Below are 18,573 nucleotides of genomic sequence, written 5' to 3' on the forward strand. Positions count from 1 at the left end.
TTTGGAAGAAAGGCTCTGAGTAAACTAATCTGTGTAGACTAGCTACTGAGTCTGATAAAACTACTTTAAGACTTAAGACTTTTTCAGGTCAAGGACCCAAACCATTACATTTGGCCGAGAACCTCAAAATAGAGAGATAGATAAATGATTTTTTTTAATCAGCATTTTAAATTATAACAAATTTAAGTTATTCCAAGTCCCTGGGATCCCTTCAAGGCCCCTAGGGGTCCCCAGATCTCCCCGTGAGACCCATGTATTATGTATAAGCATAAGCACGATGAATAAGTCAAGAGATAAATGAATAATTATAGTTTATCTATCCATTTGTGTTTTCGTTGTGACCTGGTTGGTACTGCATCCCTTATTCTAACCGAGTAAAAAATAAACTGCTGCTCTCAGCAGAAAGAGAGATGGAAAAGGGGAGGGGGGAACGCAGGGAGAGAGAGAGAGAGAGAGAGGGAGAGAGAGAACAGATGAATCCAGATGAATCCATCTCTCAGTACTCTCCCTCCCTCTGGGCATTTCCCTGCTGGCACAAGATAGGAGCACACTGACGCATTTTAAAACCTCTACCATGCCAAGGAACTCTGTGTGTGTGTGTGTGTGTGTGTCTCTGCATGTGTGGGTGTCTTTATGTGTGTTTATGTTCATGATGTACATGCGTGCATCTTCTGGCATGTGTGTAAGAATCAGAATCTCTATATTTGCGTGTGGACATCTATGCGGATATGTGTGTGTGTGTTAGCCTGCTGATGTGTGTCTGTCTATTTTTGCATGCATGCAAGGGTGTGTGTATGTGTGTGTGTGTGTGTGTGTGTGTCGGACTGACTCACCGTTCTCACCAGATCCTTCGCAACCATCTTCGTCATCACAGTCGTCCCCGCTGCCCCTCTCTCTCTGTCCACTCCCTCCCTCCTCTTCTTCCTTCCTCCCTCTGGCTCTGCTCACCCAGCCTAGCTCCACTAGCAGCTCCTGAACACACACACACACACACACACACACACACACACGTAAATGTCCATACACATTATACATACATGGCAAACATACAAACACACATATGCACTCACATTTACATTTTTCTTTTACATTTTAGGTATATAGCTGATGTTGTTATCCAGAGTGACTTACAATGAGTGCAACAGTAGAATAAGCTTCAATTCCCAGATCACCACCATGACACACAACCAATAACAACAAGGTTAAAGGTCGGGGCCATAGAGCGCTGACAATACTCGAATCATCATGATACTAGAACGAGCATGTCAGAGAGAAGAGCTAGGAGCTAAAGAGAGAGGTTAACACCAATTCAGTCACATACAGGGTTTTGAATGGGTTTCATGGTGCTTTAATGTCATGGAATTTGCTCAACCCATGAAATACTTGGTAAACTTTTGGTCCAAATTGAAAAATTCCAAAATTGGAGTTATTAGTTTTTCACACCACAACAGCGACAGCAACATATAATTGGTTTACAGTATGATATATGTGTATGGTAGAGAGTAGAAGGGGGTAAGCTATAAATTCCAGTCAAGGATAGAGATAAGGCAGACAACCGCCAACATTAAAAAAAATAAATATAGTGTAGTATCTTTTTTTTAATTTTCCCCTAAGACAACGTTTTCATACAGCTTACATGAGGCTCATGCTACTTATTATACTGTATACTGATGTAATGTAAATGTATCATTATGGTTTGTATTACCTTACAATGGTAAGCTCTATTTGGCCAATTTAACACTAGAAAGGCCAAACTGCAGTCTGACTGCTGTTCTGAATTTAAGAACTAAAATACCTCAGTTTTCAAATTGTTCCTCTGTGACTTTGCCTCGATCCGGTTTTCTGGATAAATAGATTTAGATTTTCAAAAATGATACAAGGACTAGTACTATAGGACATACATACCAGCCATATTTCTCCCCTTCACTTGAGGGTTTGTTGGCCTTTTCTTCCATCCAAAATCCATTCTCCTCTCTAGCATTAAAAGGTCCCTTCAGTACAAAAACATATCAGCTTTGGCTGTATGATGGGATGTAGCATGGCAACACACACACACTGAGTGTAGAAGTCCTGCTTTTGAGTGTATGCATGGATCATAGGCATGGTTGCATGTGTACAACTGTTGCACTGTTGCTCCACCCCTGAGAGGAATTATTTGATCTGATCTTATTTGATCTGATCAGCCATCAAGTGGCACAAAAGAATGCTCTTGCACCAGTGATTCAAATATTTTACATTATACATATTCACTTTACAGCGTCACAAGATTTGAGGGAGAATAGGCCGCAGTGGACTCTGCAGTATTTAAGGAAAAATCCTCCCTCAGATGCTCTTCCACCATTACATGTCATAAAATCTGTAATGTTCACTGCATTATTTTGTGATGAAGTTTTGTAATTTACTTTTTTGTTGTACCCACTTCCCCTCAACCAGCCTCACCTACACCTTCCCCCGAGAGCACTGGTGTGAACTTGTTACTTTCAGCTCTGGGTTTTACATGTAGATGGAGAGAGCGAGAGCGAGAGCGAGAGCGAGAGCGAGAGCGAAAAACTGGAGCTGCGTCTCTTACTCAAAATCAAACAGTATGGGTGGGGAAATTGGAGTGTCTGCCTTTTCTACAATGGGTTTCCCCCCTGTTGAACATCGTGCAAAAAGTAGAGTCTAGTAAGCAGCCCTCTCTCTTTGATTCTGAGCGACTGACACCAAAACCTGTTTCCTGTTGATGTTTGAAACTGCTGAAAAATGTTCTCCTGTCAAACTCTGTTGTAGCTGCACTGGAAAATCTGAACATGACATCACGTCTTCTGTGTTTGGCCAATTATCCGCAGAAATAAGAAAAATAAACCACCAAACAACAGCATGGACCCAGAAATGCAAGGTACACCACCACTACCTGTTATTAACTATTGTTAAAGTGTTTCAGGGGGGATTTGTCGTTACAGCTGGATAGATGCGGGACGGATACATGGGGAGGAACATCTGTGACGGCCTCCGCTGTAGGTGCGGGGCAGCCTTGGAAACGAGGAGAACCAAGGTTATTACATGACAGCGTGTCCGAGGGGACGCAGAGACAGACTAGACTCTGTGTGGTGATTCACCGTCATGTCATCCGACTGCAAATGAGGGCTCGCTGCTGTGGGAGGACGAAAATACATTACAGCGATGTTTCCACCAGAACTGTTTTTTCTCCGTCGGGTGGAAAGCCTCGTATTTAAACCGAAATGTGGGCCATGTGGCACCAAAAACCTCTCCGGCGAAACCAGTACAAGTGAAATTCTTTAAGGCGGGATGACAGCTCCACTATGCAGAGCGGTCTGCCTCGTCTAATGAATGGCGGGGGGGAAACACTCGCAGTCAGTGTCTGGGGGGCACAGAGCAGTTTTGGTCTCATCCTAGAATCAATCTCAGCACTATGAATGCTGTAGCTTGTTAACAGAGTGCAAAGATCTTGTACTCATGCAAAAGTCTAATTAACGAGTAATAGAAAAGGGACAGAGAGAGAGAGAGAGAGAGAGAGAGGGAGAGAGAGGGAGAGAAACCTCTAAAACATGGCTGGTGAAATAATTAAAATTCCAATGATGTCTCTCTCTCTCTCTCCTGTTTCATATTCTGTCCCTCCTCTCATCCTGTGTGTGTGTGTGTGTGTGTGTGTGTGTGTGCATGTGTGTGAGTGTGTGTGTGTGTGTGTGCGTGTAAATGAGCACACATAAAAGCCATAAATAATAATGAATAAATGACGTGCATTAATGTGTTTGCCTCAGATGAATACTGGCTGCCCCCACAGGGAGTAGCAGGGGGGCAGCTCACATGAAGGAAGCCTAGGCCCGGGTTATTTCAGAGTTGACTCTAATCTTGTTCAAAGGACAAAGACAGTTTGTAGTTCCACACAGGGTTTGTGTACATAGCAAGGACTCTTCATTCTCTCAATTTATCAAAAAGAAAAAAAAATTGTATCCCCGTTGGAATTGAGCTCGGTTTGAAATGCACATGAGCTGTGTTATATCTGTCTTTCACCATAAGTTCATGTAGGGGCCTGTTAACATTTACCATGGATGACTTTTTGCATCCATCTAGCAGGCATATCCTACAGGTTGAGAAACATTGATCGCACTCCTCTTATCCCCACTGTGTGTGTGCGTGTGTGATCATGTTAGAAAATTCACAGAAGCTTCAATATTCTTTAAATCATGAACTAACAGGACACAAGAGGGTTAGACAGAATTAATAGGCCTGGGAAAGAAATCTCATACATAAATGATTACATGGCGTGTGTGTGTGTGTGTGTGTGTGTGTGAGAGAGAGAGAGAGAGAGAGAGAGAGAGAGAGGGAGGGAGAAGAGTGCTGACTGGGCGTTTCCTCCATGTAAATGCAACATGATTAATGGACTCGGCGTCGGCACCAAATAGGAGAGAGAGCACAGAAAAACCTTCAACAGCAAAAAACACAGAAGCCACAAAAAAGACACACTATCATATCCCATGACTTCTCCGTGACAACACCATTTCCATTACCAGCATTTGTCCGGTTTTGTTTTGGCTAGCTACAGCTATCACTCTTGACCGAACTAGAAGACAGTCGGAGAGCACAAACCGCTGCCAAACACAACCAAGTCTCTATCTCTATTAGTTCCACAGTCTTGGCTAAAAAACAATAATTTTAGGTGCTGAAATCAGCAGATTTCAGCACCTAAAATCAGCAGGTTTTTGGGTCTAAAAACCCCAATTTTCAAATTTAATGATGCCTCCATGTTTTCCATCACCAGACTCATATTTGAATCTCTGCATATAAATATGACTCAGCCTGTTTGTCTAGGCCTATTTGCTTGTTTGTTTGGCCTGTCTCGCTCTATCTGTCCGCCTGTCTGCCTGCCTGTTTGTCTGGTTCTCTCTCTCTCTCTCTCTCTCTCTCTCTCTCTCTCTCTTTCTCTTTCTCTCTCTCTCTCTCTCGCCGACAGCCTGGCTCTGCTCTGCCCTGTGTGTCCTAAAGGATATTAAGTCACACAGCCACATGTTCTTTTTTCAAATAATGAATCATCGTTATGAATAACCTTTATGAATCATTTCATGGATCGTATTCATATGAGGGATTTCATGAATCATCCATGCAAATCATACCATGCTGTCCAGAGCTTTGAAACACCCTGCTGAAAGTGCCGCATAAATCCCGCTTCATTATTGAATTCATTTATTTATTATTGCATTTTATTATCTACATCTGTTTAGAATGCTGACATTTAAGTTTATTGCGTTATAAAGTGCTTCTCACACAAGGTGCTAACAGACAAGAGCCAGATGAGATAGATGAGGATATAAGCACACACTCTCTCTCTCTCTTACACACACACACACACACACACACACCTCCCTCTATATCCTTGAAATAGCTGCAGCTGTGGCCCCCTGCTGCTAGCTAGCAACGCTCATTGTTAGTATACCACAGCTAGCATCAAACTTCAGAGAAGCACCAAGTGAGCTTCTATCACTACAGTAATGACAGCTGATAAACTAACAAGCACTCATATCATTATTCAGAAAAGGGACATGAACAGGTGGGCTGGAATTCATATCATCCAATAAGGACAAAGCTGCTAACCGCAGTTGGCGTTAGCTCTCGTTGCATTAAACAGGGATGCTAGCAGCATGCTTCATAAGTCATGGTGTTACGGACAGGAGGAATGAGCGCTCTATGGGAGGGATGTCGTTATAACACCACCCACATGGAGAACCTCCTGCATGGACGTGGCTGGCTTTCATCTACATCTCAACACTTAGCTGCAGAAAGACACTGATTTACAGTGAAGATTAGCCTGCATAGTGGGAGAAATGAAGAACCTAGCTCCATGCAAAGACATGCTGTCAAACAACTGGTTGAAGACAAAAGATAAAAAGATAACTTCCGCCTGGTTTGCTCTCTGAGCCAATCAGATTTTTGTCTGCCTCCTTTCCTCACCTTGCAATATTTGATATATTGGCCTAATTATCTTTTTTTGTAATCACCTGTGGGGTTGTCTATTCCCAACCCTTAGATAAGGTTGTGTTTTTCTGATGTGAATTGTCTGATGAAGGTTGTCTAGACCAAAATGTCATGTTTTTTTTTTGTTTTGTTTTTTTAAACTAATAAATAGAGATCTATTTTGGGATATAGAGAGACTATTGTGCCTTCCTATCCTAGTTTGAAGACATAGAGACAGAGTTTTGGTTCTGCAGACGTAAGGCAAATCCACCCTAAACTGGTATGTTTGGAAGCCCTTTCCTAAAGCTGCAAACGAGCCAATACGCTCTTGATAATGTCATCGAGGGAGAAATCCTATAGAGCTGCTCCAGTGACTGGGAATGAATGGCAGCTGTGGGCACGGTGATGAACATTTCCTGGTTCATAACTGCAGGCTACTCTACTGAAACAGAGCTCTGTTAGGTGTAAATGCTCAAACACTTTAAGAATCCACAAAGTCTCACATTCATTGTCAGTGCTAAGCTGATGAGGATACAATCTGGTTCATACCTGAGGGAGGCAGCTGTTCATTTTAACAAACACTGACTTAACAGTGTAGGTGTGTAGGAACAACATTATGAGAATGAGAGAAGTCAATGTCCTGGTGAAAACGTGTGGGCTACAGCTGCTTAGTTCAGCCTGAACAGATGGAAAGAAGAATTCATTAGAATGAGTGCATCTTTTAAAACTATCAAATATCAGATATCGCCTTCCACCATTCATTTCTATGGGAGAAAAGTAAGAAAAAAATACCTAAAATACCTGAATATTAAAGTAGGAACAGACTCTCTAGATGAAAGAAGTAGTTACAAAGGTTTGGAGAGAATCGTCATGATAATAAAGAAGTAGTGTGACTAACATCAGTGTGCTAGATTTTGACCTAGCCCACTGATTGTGAGTTGAAGGTGAGAACAGGTGTGTGTACCTGTGTGAGCTGCTCCAGCCTCTGCTTCGCCCCCTTCAGGACAGGATCGGTATTGCGGACAGTCATCTCCGGGTTTTCTCTCTGGGCCTTCAGGCTGCTGCCCACCACACGACCTGCATAACTACAGACAGACAAAGCAAGAGAGGTTATGAATCAGTTATTGTCAGTCAACCATTCAAGCAATCAGTCAGTCAGCCAGCACGACTGAGAGGTAGATATAGTGTGAGTTGGCATGTTAGTTGAAGTAGAAATAAGTCATTTAATCGACCAAACTCTGGAAGCACGAAAGCACTCTCTCTCTCTCCTTCTTTCTCTTTCTCTCTCCACCTCTCTGTCTCTAGTAAAATTGATAGTTCACTGAAACCAATACTTTCTGCAGTGCTTGGCAGATCATTCACATAATCTCTAAAGAGAATACACAGAACTGCCCCAGTTCTGTGTATGAGTGTATGTGTGTTGCTCTCCTGCCCCAGTTTTCCCACAGTCACTATACTAGTGTGCTCAAACAGAGCCTCGGGGTAATGATTCACTACAAGAACGCACGCATACACACACACACACACACACACACACACACACGTACATACAGTAAAATTAGTTTACCCCTGGCCCGAAGAACAAAGAAGCACTGACTTTCGTTCAAACAGGGGAGCCACAAACGACATCGAACTCTAGTGATGGCGACATGAACAAATCCATCGCCTTGTTTAAGTCATGGAAATTTGATTCAGAACAGATAGCGAGTCGCTGTATCAGTGGTTTTTCACCCACAAAATGTGTCATGATGACGATTTTGTAGGATAGGAAAATGATTTATTGAATGTGAAAAAACCCTTATATACAAATAAATGAATATTTAGAGAAGGCCTTGACTCGGGACTTTCCTCTGGAAGTTTTTAAATTATTAATCAAGTAAAGTATCCTGAAAAGAGAAAATAAAAGTCATGATTGGGTGTCAGTGTTCATCATCCTGTGTGTTTATGCTTACAACAGGTCGTGACTTAGGCATCACTTCATTTTGGGGATGGGGTCGCGACCCAAAAAGCTTGAGAACCACAACACTATCTGACCACTCAGAGTGAAAGAGAGAGAGGCAGTGAGAGATGAGGGGGGTAAAGAAGGTATATAAAGGAAGATATAGTGGTGAAAAAAGAAAAAAAAAAAAAAAAAAGTTCATGAATCATATTTTCTCTAAGTTCCAAACCAGCTCTGCTAGCTAATACAATCAACCACTAACTCGCTAACCGCTGTGTCCACACCCTAAAAAACACAAACAAACACGCTATGGCTATGGCAACGAGGGAAAGGGATTGTGGGAACCAGGGAGGAGAGACATGGTGAATCTAGGCTAAATCTAAAAGAAAAAAAAAAGAAAAAAGTTGACTACTGCCAAGAGATGCTGACCCCAGCCTCTGGAGCCACGTTCACCCCCACTGATCTGGAGTCAGATCCCACCAGAAACTTCAGTCCTGCATGTGCCATGATCTGTAGCCTTGTAAGGAGGAAATAAAGACAGGACACACAGTGTGCAGCACTGTGTGTCCTCTCTTTGTTTCTTCCTCACACATATTACAGATAATAGCTCATATCCTGGCTATGGCCTCATTCACGATAAGCTGTTTGTATGTGTGCTCATGTCCTGCTCATGGATCCCCTTGTATACATGAATAAAAGGAATATGTCTAATAATGTCGCCATGGAAACTGAGCTTCCATAGATCACAAAAATGCAACAGTAAACAGCAAGAGCATCATAAGGTACATCCCCGGCTGATCTCCGTATGTCCAAAGTATCGTATTCTTACTGTATGTGTGGGATGAGAGCTGATCTAGGTTAATGTCAACAGGATGGGATGTTTACACATGCCGACTCCAAATAGAATAGTGGAGCATCACACATAATAACAGGATATTGGTGTGCATGTAAACACATCCACGGATGTGATGAAAGGTGCAGCAACAACTCCTTTCCAATTATCTATCAAGGCAAGAGACAAGAGGGGAAGAGGGGGAGAGGAGAGGAGAGGAGAGGAGAGGAGAGGAGAGGAGAGGAGAGGAGAGGAGAGGAGAGGAGGAGGGTTAGGAGGGAGGGTGAAAAAAAATGAAAGCTCACTTAAAAACCACAGAATGTGCCCCAGGGGGAAAATCCCAAGATTCCTCAGACTCCAGCGAAGATTTTAGCGATCAATGTCAGCACCATACATCAAATACATTTGTTACAGGCGTTCCACTGTCGACACCTCCCGACCATTCTGTCATTTATCATTTTGCTTTATCTTCATTAGGACCAGGAATGTGCATTGGGGCTAGTATTTTTCAGTCTGGGTTAGTCTAAATTTGCATGTATTTAAAGGGGCACTTCTGCTAAAAACTCCCTGTACATTTCTTCCCTTGTGCCTCCCAAGTAAGAAGATATTTTTGTACCATTTTTATCATGCCACTGTCCATTTTAAGCAACTTTTTTCTTTATTCAAACAGTCTAACAAATAATTGTACATTTTGTCATACTGTACATATCGTCACCGTGAGCTGTTATGGTTATTATTATATCCTACATATAAGCTGCTTTTACATATCACATGTACAGTCCAGCTTACAACGTAATAGATTGCTATGGCAAAATCATATTGTCAATTTGAGATCAAACATTTATCGTCCGTGTCGCAATTTCCCTCGCCTATATTTCCTGTCGCACTCCACCATCTACAGTAGAAATGGCATTAGAAAGTTCAGTCAGTTCATGTTATGCATCTACAACGCAATAAGACATTTGAGAACTCACTCTTTTCTTCTTTTAATATGATACTACACTGCCTCAAATTGTCACCTGAAGCGTGTATTGAATGCTCCTACACTGGTGTTGTGAGAAGCCATCAGATCTTCCTGATATTCTCAACACACATGGTAAACAGAAGAAGGTTTTTATGTACAAATACACACATTTTAGTAGCGCAAATTGTGGGGCTGCAACAGAGAGGAGCGTCCCATCCCCACTAAATGAAATGCTGAAGATTCGCCCTGTTTGCTCAAATGAAATTAGACATAACGTTAGATCTTAGCCTCTGGTCTCTTTGTTATCCTTTTGTTTAAAGCATCAGACTGCTGTGTGCAGTTTACTGACGTCAGGTTTTCTGGCTATTGCAATCCTTACACAATGACTTCTCGCTGCCATTCGGGGCCACCAACGTGTGAAAGTATAATATCTACAGTCTCTCAATCCCATGTTCAATACCTACGTTTGTGATTACGACCTGATGAAGCTGCTGGGAGTGGAGCTTGCAGCCTGTGGGACCGCTCTGCCTCGTCTTGGAGACGTGAGGGTGGCCCAGGTGACAGAGAGAGGTGCGACCGTGAGTGACACTTAATAAGATCTGGAGAGCGACAGACATAAATCACCAGCCCACAATGGCGATTGCTGCTGTGCTGTTGCCCTCGGATACTGCGGGGTTGCTAACAGTAACGCACACACAGAGATCTATTCTTCTGTCTCGACCCTGCAGGCAACAATTAAAAGTGTGAGTAGCATTCACACACACACACACATACACACGCACACACACACAGACATTGAAAATAAAATTACCAGCGATAGCGATCTGATATGAGGGAGGTGTGCAATTATTAAGAGTCGCGACCTCAACGGTAAATCGAGCTGCATTCCTGTGGAGTCATTTACATAGCTCTGTCACACCCACACACTCATACATACGTACACACACACACACACACACTGGCTCCTGAGGCACATAGCTCAGGTACCAGCTCTGGAACCAAAATGCTGTGGTTTGGTTGGACTTGGGAAAATTGGTCTCTGTCTCTCTTTTTCTATCCCCTAAAGTCTTCCTCACACCCTCTAGCCAAGCTTTCTCTCTCTCTCTCTCTCTCTTAACACTCTTTCCCTGACTCTAGGGAGTAGGAGAGGCTGATGTAAAACAGATTCCAATGTATTAAAGAACAAAAAAAGCATCAAAACATCGGGTGTGGCTGTCTTCAGTGGCGGGTGCCGGAGTTCATGCCTTGTAACGTAGGCTCATGATATAACGCTTCCCTCTTCTGGTCACATTCAGCCATTACAGCCCTAACTAGTAACACTGCAGTTCGAGTTCAGGGCTTGAATGAACTGCACAGTTTGTTCACATAGCTGCAAAACACAAATGTCTTTAAATACCTTTGACTGTAACTATCCTAACCCTAAATTCCAACACGACTGCTCGCAATCAATATATTCTCACACACCACCGTATTTGTGTTATCATTCCACCTGTTGGGGGGGAAAGGTCAGCTGGGAGGTCAAAGACATAATCAAGGCTCCGCTGCACATTACACACTCTAGATTGTGTGCATTTGTGCCATTTTGCTTCCCTGCAAATCAAAAACATTCAAGGAGGGACACAAAATGGCCACTGTAAATTAGCTGCAAATGAGAGTGGTGACATTAAGTGAGAAAGGAAAATTTGACTTTCATCATCGAAATGTCATTATATTCTACCTCTTAAACGGTATATGTATATGAGTTTAAAGAGTCTTTTTGAGATCAATGGAAAAATAATAGAAAAGAAGCATGTTTTGCTCATTTGCTTACTGTATATAATGTAGAGGAATGTGTACAGCCTGTTGCCTGTCTGTCATATGTTCTGTACTCACCCCCTAAACTGAATGGGAGGTCCTGTTGTCTCTGTTGTCTGTGTGCCAGTATGGACTTATGTCACTATATGAGTTTTCAAAATATTCCTGCACTAATGTCACCAAAATAAATATGTTGATTCTGATTATAGCTTGATCTGAAAGTGTATCTGCTCTCTCATGCTTTCTCTGCTCTCCTCTCCTCTCATGCTTTCTCTCCTCTCTTCCTCTCTCTCTTCCTCTCTCTCTCTCTCTCTCTCTCTCTCTCTCATCCACACACACACAAACACTCACACAACTCAGACATTTGTAAGTGAAGTGGGTCAGAGGGCGGAGGAGATGAATGGGCGGCTGAATGGAGGGATGGATAGATGAATGGATGGCTGGATGGATGAATGGGTGGATGGATGGACGGAAGAGAAAAGAAGATGTAAAGAGGTCAGAGAGGCGCAGACTGGCTGGACTCCAACGCAGAGCAAGTCCGGCATCTCCTCTCGCCCTCCAAATAGAACTTCACCCGAAAACACAACTCACAGACGACGACAGTCTGATGATTTTGACACAATGAGAGGAAGACCCTTGAATCTCTTGTTTGTAGCCTGGTTCATGTTCAAACCTCTGACTAGTCACAGAGCAAATTCAAAAAGTTTGGGAATTGTGTTTTAGGGTGGATTTTCCAGCTTGACCAAAGGGGGTTTGGCTGAAAGGGGTTGAATGCAAATGTGAACGTATGATAAAAGGAAAACAACACTGTGATTACATGAAATAAATAGGATTTTAGAGAGATCTGGCTTGGATATGCGAGGAAAGAGGTCTGGGAGAGAGCAGGTATTTCATTAGGGTTATCAAGTGGACTCATCCCATCATAGATATTTTATTGAATTAGGCCAACGACAGCTCTGAAGGCTCAACAGTCAATTCTGGACATCCCAGAACCACCCATATACTTCGGAATCTGCATTCAGCACCCACCTAAGAAAATTTCACCCAATAATTTCTACACCAATCTGAACAACAACAGGCTAATGGAACGGCTGACCCTGCTGCGTTGAAAAAGCCCGCTCAGCGGTTCAGAAACCGCATCGTATCAACCATCAGAGGCTAATAAGACGACTGACCCTACTGTATTGACATAGCCAACTCAGCAGTTTGAAAATCACACTGTACTAACAGCCATACGTTAAGGGACAACTGACCCTCAGCTTTCAACAGACAGGTGAGGTCAGTAGTTCAGAAACCACGCAATCAGCAAACAATAGACTTGACTATAAACAAAAGCTGCTAACCATTGGGTAGACTATCTATTCTACTACCATGTTATCCATTTTCCATGTGTTATTTAGATGTGAAATATGCAGTGGAGACGGTGTGCGGAAGCATTTTTCAAAATCACCTCCAGCACCAGTTTTAGTGAGTGTGCAGTAGCTTCTTATACTCCATGTTGTATTTGAGAAACTGCTTAGGCACATCTGGCCACCTGCTCCTGATGTATTTGCTTGACTACCAGTTTTCTTGTTTATAAAAGTGATGCTTTGTTCCATACAGGTTCGCTTGTGGCAAAACCAGGGCCGTCACAATTCTGTAGCAATTGCACACTATTGCCCAGCAACATCCCAATGCCTATGTGCTGCTGGAATCTGCTTCGTTAGGGGTCTACTTCCATCCAGTTGCAAGAGCAGGCACTGCACTTCTTAATGGTGTGACTACATTTTCTGCAAGAAATGGTTGAGGGAAAACTAGGGAAATAAATATGCCAATTAAAAAGCTGCTTACAGCGGCATACAGTATCAGCAATTATGGTAATTACAATCCATTTTACAACGATATTTTAAAAAAAAATTGGATGCCTGCTAAGAGTGCAATCTTCTGCATTTTTTTTTTTTAAATGTGTGGTGGAAGCTTCCTGTAATAAAGGAGACTTGGAGAGTAGAGTTGTCTTTCTGTCGTTTTTATTGCTTGCAAACAAGACACAACGTTCACCCAACGAGTGTGTGAATCAAAGAGCGAAACAATGAGCTTTGTCCACCCTTCTTATAATCATGTAGTAGAAACAGCTGAGTCATGAGAAGTCCGGCACATTCTTATACCTGAAACATTCTACGATTAGGGTAGCCTGGTAAGACCATCCTGATCACGTGACCTCACATTCTGTTTCGCTCCACGGATCAGTCTGGACTTCCAGCCGCCCACATCGATTTCAGTGGGCGGGAGTACTTGCCTTGACAGACAAACTCCTTCAGCCAATCAGCGAATCCAAATTCAAATCCAGTTGGAAGAACGGCGAAAACGTCTTTTCCGCCGAGAAACTCTGCTAGTGCATACTCTTGTTCTTGTTTAATTGTTGTTATTGAGTCTATTTTTGCAATAACTGCACTTATGGCTGTGTTTACTCTACTAACGTTAATGTTATCGCTCGTTGCTTCGGGAAAGCCATTACTGTTTTGCCAGCCGCGGCCTGTATTTCACGTCATCAACTACGACGCAGTCCCTGATTGGCCCGGTTACATTGTAATTTCAGGAAATCGATGTGGGCGGCTGGAAGTCCAGACTGATCCGTGGAGCGAACAATTAGGGTGCATCTGTGCAGAACAAAGATAAGCGGGCTAGACTTTCCAGGGTCATCTTCACACAGTAGCCATTGTCTCAAGCCAGTGGAAATGTACTGAGAGCAGACAACATAGGAATAAGACAGTGCTTAATGCACAGAGAAATAGAATGGTATAATATAATTTCCACTACAAAATGTAATAATGTATGTTAGTGTATATTATGGCATATGGTTGCATTTATGCATGGTATATTATGGAAGAGACATTTTTTTAATAGAAAATTCTACACTAGTTTTCTTAAAACTTAAGTAGATGTGAAGAAATAGCAGCTGTCATGTGTGTCCTGTTCTTAGAATGCTAAATATTGAATGCCAGGTTTAAACAGGCATTCACATTCAGCACTGATACTGACATAATGTGTGTGTGTGTGTGTGTGTGTGTGTGTGTGTGTGTGTGTGTGTGTGTGTGTGTGTGTGTGTGTGTGTGTGTGTGTGTGTTTGAAGGACATCTCTGCTTGGCCTGTTTCGTATGGTTGATAGAGCATCAATGCAGAACCGTCTCCAACACACCAACACATTCCTTATAGAGATGGATACAACTTTGTGTGTGCATGGGTGTGTGTGTGTGTGTGTGTGTGTGTGTGTGTGTGTGTGTGCGCGCGCGTGGCACATGTGCATGTATACGTGTGCGTGCATGCGGTGAGGTGTCAGATGAGAACAATTACCTTGTGTGTGTGCATGTGAGTGTGTGGGGTTGGAGGGGGTATGTTGGTATGTGTGTACATGTGTGTGTTGGTATGTGTGTGTGAGTGTGTGTTGGTACGTGTGTTGGTATGTGTGTGTGTGTTACTACATGTGTGTGTTGGTGCGTATGTGTGTTGGTACATGTGTGTGTGTGTTGGTATGTGTGTGTGCGTTGGTATGTATGTGTGTGTGTGTGTGTTAGCACATGTGTGTGTAAGTACATGTGTGTGTTGGTACATATGTGTGTTGGTATGTGTGTGTTGGTACGTGTGTGTATTGGTATGTGTGTGTGTTGGTATGTGTGTGTGCCTATTTGTCTTGTTACCAGTGTAAGTTGCCAATCTAATCACCATGAGAAAGACTCTGGAACGTTCCAAACGAACTCTCTAACCTTCACAACCCTGTCACCCCCCTCCCTGGCAACTACTCAGACACACACACATACGCGTGTACGCGCGTGTGTACACACACACACACATTTCATTTTGTATCTTTTCGCACCCTTTCTCTAATTAAAAAAACACTGTTTCTTCTACACTGCTTGGCTATAGACAAAATATGATAAACACACTTTATACTCTATATTTAATACTGTAAGGATACTCCATTTACTTACATTCATTCTCAAACCCTCACCCTTATCCTAGATTACCTAGTAATACTTAAATAAATTTGTGTTTTGCCCACCCTTTTGCCAGTAGATATAACACTATAGTGATTCAACTTATATCCAGTTCAGAAAGCTTCTACATTTGCTGTTCTAAACACCCGGTGTCTGGTAGGTGTACGTTTCCCGTTTGTTTGGAATAAACAGAAGAAGAAGTGGGTAGTTAGCCTGAGCAGCGACAGCCACCATGGCTGAGCAGACAAAGAAACGATGATCTTGTTGATTACCACTTCAACCTAACTAACGCCAGCACTACTCCTTCATTACCAACCATGAAAAAGTCCGGAGTCTGGACAGCAGTCCTCACAAATGATCCCTTTTCTTGGTGTTCAAAGATATTAAAAACATAAATCACACTCATACACACACACACACCTCTCTACCACGTCTTGGCCGCTCCAGCATGTGTGCTGCTCCACCTCCATCTCACTCTCACACAGCATCTCTGGCAGCTCCGCGAAAAACCACTGGTACCGCTGGATAGAGCCCTGAAACTCTCTGAGAGAGAGAGAGAGAGAGAGAGAGAGAGAGAGAGAGAGAGAGAGAGAGGAGAGTGTTGTGCACATTTGAATGCTAGCAAAAAAGAAACTTGCCGTTATAAACGCCAGTGCCAACGATCTATCTAACGCTTTTATTTGTTCCAATTTGGAGTTGTCAGCTTCAATTTCCTGTGAAATCCCATCTGATAGACTGGTAAGTTCAGCCCCGAAAGCAACAGCAGGGGAGAATAATGAACTGTGCCGGCAGAAACAAGCTCATGCAACAGTCTTTTGATGATTTATTAAATGAAAATTTGTCTAATCTAACATTTTCGTGTTGTTTTTATTCTCTCAGAATCACATTTGTAGGCAATGACTGTAGACTTTAGGGGGGAAAAAAGAGAATCATTTCATTATTCAGTAGCAAAAAAAATACCACAGAGAATGAAAGTTTGGGAGGTATCTACCATTACTATTAGTAACAGTTGGGTTGAATTTGTCGACATGTCTGTCCCAATATTTGTATCGGCTCATTCCCACAGATGTTTTCAGTGATTGTACATTAGGTAAGTCCATGAAAATTAATTCTGATGTTAACTTATATAGAAACACAGAAATTTGTTGATAAAAAGGGGAAAAAAGAAGGAAAGAGTGATTCATCTTTAAAAGCTGAATGTGTGAGCAATAATAAGCAGTAATTTTGCTTCTTGATTATCGACAATCGCATTCGATTCAACACTCCAGTGTTGGTCTGAACTGATCCCAATTCAAAGTGTAATTGATGGAATAAAAGCTCAGTCTGAGCTTACCTGGAGAGTTTTTTCAGGCTGCGAGGCTTGTCACCTCTGGAACCTTTAAGAGGGAAGGACCTGGTGGGGCACATACACACACACACACACACACGCACAAAAATATGTGTCAATGCATGTAAATAAATGACATGGATATATAATATAAAATTATTGGTGCCAGAAAATTAATTTGAATGAATTTGTGTTGAATTGGTATGTGATTACTGAAGTCAAAATACTTAATTTGGCCAAAGACCAAATCTCAACAGTCTCCCTTTCCCTGTTCTCTAATTTAGTTTACCTAACTGAATTCTAACTTCCCCCAAATATTCTCACCTCTGACCAGAACTTGTCGTCACATGTCTAATAATATAAACATAGTAACACACACACACACACACCTCCTGGATTGCAGCCTGAGGTCGGGGTGAACAGCAGGGCCCGGAGAGGGACGCGGAGTCGAGGGTGACATCACCGAGGTCACCGATGTCACCGCAGGGGTCACAGAGGTCGCAACACGGGAAGCGGTGGGATGCAGGCTCGGGAGCATGGGAGCAGCCTTCTGGGGACCGCACACCTTCTCTACCTGAGAGAGAGAGAGACAGGCAGGCGGGGGTTAGAGATTACACAGGCATCAGCTGATGAAGCGGCTGTTATTCAGAATAATGTGACAATCCTAAAAAGACTTCCTGCCAAAGAAGAGCAAGAAGAGGGATAAGAGCCCATGATAACAGGCAGTATGCATTCTGAGGAGGTAAGCTAACATGAAGATGAAACTATTCAGTTAGAATAGAGGAACTGGAATCAACTTGTGTACTAATTGCAAAGTAAAAATATTGTTTTGGGCCATAAAGCAATCCTGTTGTTTATGGTAATTACACGAATGTCTCAAAATGAATGTGGTAATGTTTTATTGATGTTCAAATGCTACACATTGCACCTATAGCCTGTTATAGTTTTGGTGATATATGTGATGAATGAAAAACTTGAAGTCTTGTTTTCTTATTTGCTGCAACGGTGTCCAGTGTTTGTGTGTGTGTTTGTGTGTTTTTGTTTACCTCTGAGGAATCTACTCTAAGTCCACAATGTTCTCTAGAAGTTGGATGGCTACTCTATCTCTTTCTCCAACAGTGTGTGTGTGTGTGTGTGTGTGTGTGTGTTTGTGTATGCGCGCGTGTGCGTGTGGGTGTGGGTGCGTGTGTGTCGTCTGTTTGTCCAGAGATTAGCCACAGAAACTTTCTCATCACTCGGGCCCCCCTGTTGCATTCTGGGTATTGGTTGTCCAGCCAACCAGAGTCTTTGTCTGGCATTGGATCTGTATTCACACACACACACACACACACACACACACACACACACACTCACACACTCACACACACACACACTGAAGGGAACCCCCAATTCTCTATAAAGAAAGAATCTGTTTTTAGCCTATCTAGGTACAAGGCTTTTGTGAGGAGATCCAAGTGCCAGGCTGAAAGAAAACCCAAGGCCTTCCTCACTCTGTGTCCAAAATTAAAATGACTTTATTATTGGAGCATATGAATAAGGATGAGTTAGTAATCTATTACTGATCCTGATAGAGGTATTTTAAGACAAAATGTGAGTGATGTCATTTCAGATGTCCCAAATATCATAATAAAGCCATTTTACTTTCAATTACATTCAAAGGAGAATGTTTTTGAATTCTTTAATGGTGATTTTTATTTAGATCTTCTCAAGTGACTGACATCAAATTCCAAAATCCCAAACTACATTGATGTATTATCAGTCTGGATATAGCAAACAGCTTTTGATAACAATTCC

General features: G+C 42.4%; 1 pseudogene; it reads right to left on the reverse strand.

Annotated features, from left to right (window-relative positions):
- Positions 1 to 312: 312 nt before the first annotated feature.
- The window catches only part of LOC139925819 (glypican-5-like), a 28,036-nt pseudogene continuing 9,775 nt past the window's right edge, over positions 313 to 18,573 (reverse strand).

This window comes from Centroberyx gerrardi, chromosome 9 (assembly GCF_048128805.1).
Source record: "Centroberyx gerrardi isolate f3 chromosome 9, fCenGer3.hap1.cur.20231027, whole genome shotgun sequence".
Taxonomy (NCBI): Eukaryota; Metazoa; Chordata; class Actinopteri; order Beryciformes; family Berycidae; genus Centroberyx; species Centroberyx gerrardi.